Source organism: Xyrauchen texanus, chromosome 49 (assembly GCF_025860055.1).
Source record: "Xyrauchen texanus isolate HMW12.3.18 chromosome 49, RBS_HiC_50CHRs, whole genome shotgun sequence".
Classification (NCBI taxonomy): domain Eukaryota; kingdom Metazoa; phylum Chordata; class Actinopteri; order Cypriniformes; family Catostomidae; genus Xyrauchen; species Xyrauchen texanus.
The window spans coordinates 15721948-15729940 of NC_068324.1; positions in this window are offsets into that span (position 1 = coordinate 15721948).

Consider the following 7993-nt stretch of genomic DNA (forward strand, 5'->3'; position numbering starts at 1 on the left):
TGGTCAATTATGCGAGAGATGCAACGGTGTGTGGAAAAACTGTATGTCCCAAAAATTGACTGTGGCTGTTGACAAACATCGGCAATGAATTTATCGTTGCCATTAAACAGATGAGCTATTATTCAGGTATCAAGATAAAAACATGTTGAGCACTAACTGCTTACAGTGCACAAAATTGAGCATCTATAGTTAGAAGCAATTGTGTGCACATGCATGTTTTATGAGTATAAGAGAATAAACTTGAGTAAACTTGGCAGCCAGCAAACATGCATTTCATTGTACAGAAAAGAGCATTCATTTTATGTTCCACGAAAACAGTCATACAAGTTTCAAGTAACCTGAGGGTGGGTAGGTCATTTAATGTTTTAAGTAAATGATTTGTGAAAAATGTGACCTAATTGGACTGACAGAATTTAGAGGCGACTGGGTAGTTTCTGCCAAAACGTTTTCAATTTTATTTAAATACAATAATCATGCAAATTAACTATCAAATAGACAATTTTTTGGTTGTCATTTTTTGGAATTTGCATTCAAAATACACTTGGCTCAAAATGGTGCTTCAGGACTTTATGGTATTCGATATGATGTGCAATATTGCCCATCCTTTTACCTCACCTTGTGGTGCTAATCTCAATTTAACAGCAGTTTTGTTTAAAGATTGTTATGTCTCACCAAAGTCCAAGTTTGAATCTAATGAATGCATTTCTAATGAAGTTCAGAGACTAATGGATTCTGTTCAAGGATATAATAACAAATACATTACATCCTTAGCATGTTAGAACATGCAATATTACTTATACCTCTTGCACTCTGCACTATATGCCATAAAACCAATGCATTACACAACTGAGATAAGGTCAAATATATTGTAATGTGGTCATTTAAGCCACTGGATCTCAACGTACAGCTGATATCCAACTCTATACCAAATAAAAATATGTTCATTGGAACATGTACATTCTGATGTTAAGTTAAATCCATTTGTGAGGGTTCATGTGTAGCAGCAGACCCACTCGCTAACACAGACTTCTCCAGATGCAACATGTGTTTGAGCAATAAATTGTCCTCTTTCTCTGGCAGTTTGAGGGCCTCAGTTCAGAGGCATCCTGCTTGTGCATATGTCTCAAGTTAGTTGTAATCACAGCATCGTTTCACAGCCACATAGATGGACTGTACATATTTTTCATGGACTGGTGTTATTGTATAAAACACCAAAAGAACATTGGATGTCAAAATAGCTGTGAAATCACAGGCACTGCAAGGTGGCATTCATGTGCTGCCTGCTGCAATTCTCATTTTGGTTTTGTAATATGTCCAGATAAACAATGTGCATGAAAGCTTAAACAGGATTTCAACATATAGAACACACCCACTAGCCTAGCTTCAAATTATATATTTCAAAATATAGATGTTTATTTTGCAGACTTATGGAGCTCAAGTATTAACAACAACAAGCCAGTGGCGGTTTTATGTTCACATTTAGCCATTTGTTGTGGTCTGATAAATGGCCCTTAGAACAATAACCTTGAACTAAATCTTCCCAGAAAAAAAGTAATGGGGGAAATCTACCTGTAATTGTCGGGATCTCAGGTTGATCTGGTGGTGAGTAAATTTGTTTTGTTGCGCTTCCCGCTTTCACCATATGTCTTTGTTTGTTTGTTATCCCGCATGCTCGCAGTTTGGTGGGCTCATCATTCTTATCAGTTCCACCTGTCCCTTGTTTCCCTCCCCTTTATAACTCCCTTGTGTTTGCTGTCTTGTGCCAGATTGTGTTGTGACTTACCTCGTGATAGTTTGGTCTCCTGTCTGTTTGTTCCTGATGTTTGTTTTTTTATTTTATTTTCGGTGCCATCTTCCAGTCACTATTTCTCATCTTTGCCAGACTTTCATATTACAGCAGACTCACACTGCTCATCATCCAGTCTTCACCTCTCTCCATTGGCTGTGCAGTCTGGCCATCATCAGCTGAAGAGTCTGGGATCTCCATTCCCCTCAGTCCTGTGTTTCAGCTCTGAATCTCAGTGCTGTTTGTTTTGGACTATTATTGCTTGCTGGGATTTCATTAAAGCTCAGTTAACCTTCCGTTGCTCTCTGGGTCCTCATTTGCAGCATCCTAACTTTAAAATCTGGCCAGCATAGACCCCTCTGAGCAACCGGATCTGATGTTGGCAGTGTCGTAAGAGGGGTTCTGCTGGATCACCGTGAGATGCAACTCTCCACCACCAACAAGGCTTTAGAAGTTATGGCACATCAACTCGCGATCTCACAGAGCAGATGGGGCAGCTGCAGAGCATGGCCGATTCTACTGCTTCTGCTGTGTCCCCTCCATCAGCAACTCCTCCCGCCAGTCCCCAATCCAGCAGAGATCGGAGCCACGCCTCAACCCACCTCCTCCCTATGACAGTGATTATCGGGTCTGCAGGACCTTTTTGTCTCAATGCTCATCGATCATTTCCCACCGATTCCTCCAAAATTGTCTGTCATCACTTACCTCACCGGACATCACCACGAGTGGGGAACAACAGTGAGGAGGCACAGTCAGTTGTTGTCCGAACTATAAGGAGTTCGCAGCTAAGATGAAAAAGGTCTTTGACCAGTCTCTGCTAGGGAGGGAGGCTACATGTCAGTTAATGATCTTCGCCAGGGGGAGTGATCAGTGTTGGATTATACCATTGAATTCCATACTCTCACCACTGCCAAGGATTGTAATAAGGAGGTGCAGAGGGACCGCTTCCTGCATGGATTGGCAAAGCACATTCAAGATGAGATTTATGCCTTGGATCTTCCCCCAAACTTCAATGATCTGTTGAGTCTAGCGATTCAAGTGAACAACCGTTTGACTCTCTACCGTCAACACCACTCACCCTGTGCCCCTACATCCTGGGGGTGAATTCCAGCTCTTCAGCATCCTTGTCAAATTTACCAAAAGCTGAGCCCATGCAGGTCGGTCAAGGTTTTCTTTCCACTGAGAGATGACGTCAGATCACGCTAAGGGTCTGCCTGAACTGTGCTTATCCCAGACACTTTTTCAATGCATGTCTGGTAAAAGCCGCTGCTCGCCAGTAGAAGGGGGCATACTAGTAAGCGCTATATCAGTTGTGTCTGGCCCTAACCGTTGCACTTTCCTTCCAGCCATGCTCTGCTGGAAGGGAAGCCAACATCACTGCTCCGTGTTCATAGACTCTGGAGCTCTGAGGGGAATTTCATTGACTCCTTCCTTGCCACACAATGGGGGATGCCGCCCATCCCCCAAAATGACCAGCAACCTTAGTGGGAGACCTTTAAAAGGGTTTCTTAGGTCACAGCCTCAATGAATCTGCTTATTTTGACAACTATGAGGAGGAGATTGAGCTTTACCTAATCAGATCAACCTTTACTCCTCTAGTATTAGGGCATCCTTGGTTAGTAAAGCACAATCCACATCCTTCCCTCATCCCTTGCTAACGCAGGCTTCTTCTTTGTGGGGAAGAAGGATGGTTCACTAGCATAATTATTAAGAACAAGTACCCGTTACTTTTGATGTCTTTAGCTTTCGAGTTGCAGGAGGGCGACTGTCTTTACAAAGATGGACCAGAGCAACGCCTATCACCTTGTGCAGATGAGGGAGGTGAAATTAATGAAAGGTGGCTTTTAACAACCCTATGGGGCATTATGAGTATATAGTCATGCCTTTTGGGTTGAAGAATGCCCCAACCATCTTCCAGACTTTTATGTAAGATGTGCTGAGGGATATGGTCAATCGGTTTGTATTTGTGTATCTGGATGACAAACTGATCTTCTCTCATTCTCTTCAGGAACACACCCAGCACACCCAACAGGAGAACCAGCTGTACATCAAAGCAGAGAAATGTCAGTTCCACATGCAGTCAGTTCTGTTGTTGTGGTTTAGAGTCTTCACTGAGGGGATTTGTTTGGATAGCCGATTGACCAATCCCAGATTACTGCAATGCCCTGCAGAGGTTTCTGGGATGCACCAATTTTTATATACGCTTTTTTAAGAACAGCCAGGTTGTTGCACCTTTGATGGATCGTACCTCCATTAGGAGACCGTTTCAGTGGTCGGTCAAATCCCAAGCAGCTGTTGTCAAACTAAAATTACTGTTTACTTCTGTGCCTATTCTTGTGTTTCCCAACCCAAGTCGTATTTTCACGGTGGAGGTGGATGCCTCAGCTAAAAGACTAAACTCTAGACAGGCCCGTTTGGGCACTGTTCTATATGAAATTCGATTTTAAGATCTTGTACCATTCTGGCTCCAAAAACATTAAGCCTGATGCGCTCTCTTGTGCTTTTCCTTGACCCAAGCATTCTGCCTGTCCCGATGCCATCGTTCTACCTGATCGGGAAGAAGCGGTCTTGTAAGGGATCGAGGCCTGGGTCAAGAGAGTACTTAGGATTGTACCCACCCAGAGGTGATGCCCAGAGTATCTTTTGCTTGTTCCTGTGTTGGTCAGATCACCCGTCCTCCAGTAGTGCCATGCATCGAAAATCGCCTGTCATCCAGTAGTCACATGCACATTGTGCTGGTGCAAGAGGTTCTGGTGGTCAACATTGATGAGGGATGTCTGTCAGTTTGTGTCGGCCTTCCCAGTCTGTGCTCAAAACAGTTCCTCAAATTGCCCACTTGCTGGCATCCTTCATCCCCTCCTTATTCCTTCTCATCCCAGGTCCCATATAGCCCTTGATTTAGTTACTGGTCTCCCCCTTGCCTGGGAAATAGTGTGGAGTTAATGGTGGTGGACTGTTTCTCCAAGGCTGCCCACTTTATCCCCTCCCTAGGTTCACCTCGGCCTGGGAGACAGCGGTCACTGTCATGGACTACATCTTCCGCTTCCATGGCCTCCAGGTGGATGTGGTTGCCAACAGGGATCTGCAGTTTGTCTCCCATTCTGGAGAGAGTGTTGATGGCAGCTAGAGGCCTCCATTAGTCTGTCCTCTGGTTTCAATATGCAGACTAATGGCCAGAGAAAGCGGGATAAGCAGGACTTTGAACAGATGCTGCATTGTCTGACCTCCCAGAACCCTGCCTCCTGCAGCCAGTTGTTCAAAAGTAATCTGAACGGATTGGATCAAATCTTGAAAATGGGTTGATCAAAAGAAAAATAAGGATTCTGAAATCGGATTAGATCACAAAATCCAATCTTGGTTTTGATCTGGAACAAATTGTCAGTTTGTGTTGTTCAAAAAAGTTTTGTAAAATTGGGATACTTTTGATCCAAAAAATCTGGATTATACTGATCCCAACAGAAGGGTGGATTTCAACAACAACATTTTTATAAAACTTAAAAATTGGTTGAAAATTCACCATTTGTGTCATGTAATTTTTTTTATTTAGCTCTTGTATAGTTTAACCGTTATAGTGATAAAGTATACAAATAAAGTATAAAGTACACACTGGGCTACCAATTAAACCTTTCAGTAAAGTGAAAAAGAATGAAATATTTTGTCCCTATATATAATCCCCCAAACAGTTGCCAATTGAAAAGAAAAATATGTAATTTTAACTGTCATTTGTCACTATATTAATTACAATCAATCATCAGAGATCAATCAGTCAAAAGTAGTTTTTAACGATTGCATTCCTTATTGCATGTCTAGTCAGTTCCTCACTCTGAGAGAATGCCGGAGGTTGGTCTGGGTATTCAGCAGGCTCAGGTGGATCCTCACTAGTAGCCACAGGAGCTCTGAAAAAAGGCCAGAAGTGTTCTTTCCTAAACATAGATGATGATGCCTATAAATCACTTGTTAAACAAGAAACCAAAAGAGCAGATGTACAGATTCGTCTGGCAGAGGAACAAATCACTCTTACCCAACTACAGCAAACCAAAGCAAGACTTTGAAAAAAGCTGGACTCTCTAAAAATGAAGAGCTCTAAACATCCTTTATTTTGTTAACTATTGGACATTTAGCATTTTAATGATTTAAAACACATGTTCAAAATATCCACCATGTATTTGTGAATAATATATATTTGTTTGTTTGTATTTATTTGTTGTAGCTTAGATGAGGGGTCTGATTGTTTAAAATAAATTGAAAGGGGATGTTTGTATTGTTTTATTGTGATGTTTTTGGTCTCTTCAAATAAAAACACTTAAAGTGACCCCATGCTGGCTATTCTACCTGTTGTTCTTTGCATAGCTAGTAGCCTACATTGTGATATGTAGTCCCATTTAGAGCACTGGTAATCTGGATTTAGTAATCTTGAAAAAATTGTATCTGTATCAGAGTGATCCAATCCAATGTTGCTTTGAAAAATCGACACAAAAGTAAAATGGATTAGGCTCCTGCTTACATGGTCCGGCAGCTACCGGTGGATGTCAGGTGGAGGGGATGGGGCTTACAGTACCTGGTCGATTGGAGAGGCTATTGTCCCAAAGGAGAGATGTTGGGTCCTGGCTCTGGAATTCCTGGATCCATCCATCATAGACAATTTCCACTGTCATCACAGGTTGGTCCCATCTGGAGCACCAGGAGGCGCTCCTGAAAGGGGAAGTCATTTTGGGATCTCTGGTTGATCTGATGGTGAGTGATTCTGTTTTGCCGTGCTTCCCACTTTCCCCAGTGTCTTTGTTTGTTTGTTCTCCCACATATCCTGTGTTACACAGATAATTGCATCAATCTCAAAGCACCACTTATCAAAAACAACCAAAACAACAAACAATTGCGTGAGGGATTCACATTGATCTCAGACCATAGCCTCTCGGGAACAACCAACAACAACAAACAATTGTGGAAAGTTATGGCATTCACTCATGTTATTGCTCTCTGCATTACATGCCACATGTTTACTATAGCTTCTTCAGTCAGCAGTGATGTATTTACACATGATAAATGTAAGGAATTAGTCAGGCTAATGGAGAAGATTAATGAGTTAGGGACACGCATCCGAATGCTAGTGGAGGTCAGTGAGAAAGAGAAGCCAATAGATACTGTTTCAGATGCGGGTAGAACAGCGAGCAACACATAAACTTTGGTTTCAGCTGTAGAGCCCCCGCAGCAGGGTGTTTGGGTGACGTCATGGCACCATACTCGCTTGCTCACTCTCCCATTCCTGTTAAGGTTTCCAGTCAATTCTCCCCACTCAGTGATGCACCTACTTAGAATCATGTTGAAAAAGCCTCGGTTATAGGAGATTCTATTTTTAGGAACATGGAAGTAGAAACTCCAGCCTCTAATGTTAAATGCATTTTGGGGGCTCGGCATCTGACATCAGATCAAATTTACAAGTGCTGACTAATGCTAAACGTAAATTTTCTAAAATTGTTATTCATGTCGGCACTAATGTTGTCCAGCTTTGCCAGTCGGAAATCACTAAAGATAATGTTAAAGAGGTGTGTGATGTCAGACACTGTAATATGCTCTGGCCCCCTCCCTGCTTGTCATGGTTATGAGGTTTATAGTAGATTAGTGTCACTGTATGGCTGGATGTCTGAGTGGTGTCTGGAGAATAGAATATTATTTATAGACAAGTGGAAAAGTTTTTGGGGTAGACCTGACCTACTAAAGAGAGATGGACTCCATTCCTCCATTGAAGGTGCCACTCTCCTCTCTAGTAATTTGGCTCATAAAATTAATAGTGATAGTAGTTGACTAACTAGGGCTCAGGTCAGGAAGCAGAAAAACATGCTAATCAGAATGTCTGCTAGCTGCCTTGAGATGTCACACAGGTCACATAAACTACATCACCTAGATATCAAATAAAGACTGTGTCTATTCCCCAAACTACCAAACACAAAACTCACTTAATTATTTAAAAAAATTCTGTCTGGATTTAGGCCACACCACAGTAAAGAGACTGCACTTATCAGAGTTACAAATTACTTGCTCATTTCATCTGATCGCGGCTGCATTTATCTACTGCTTTTATATCTTAGTGTTGCCTTCGACATCACAAATCACAACATTCTCTTGAATAGACTTGAGAATTATGTTGGTATTTGTGGACTTGCATTAGATTGGTTTAGGTCCTATTAAGCAGACCACTTTGTCTATGTA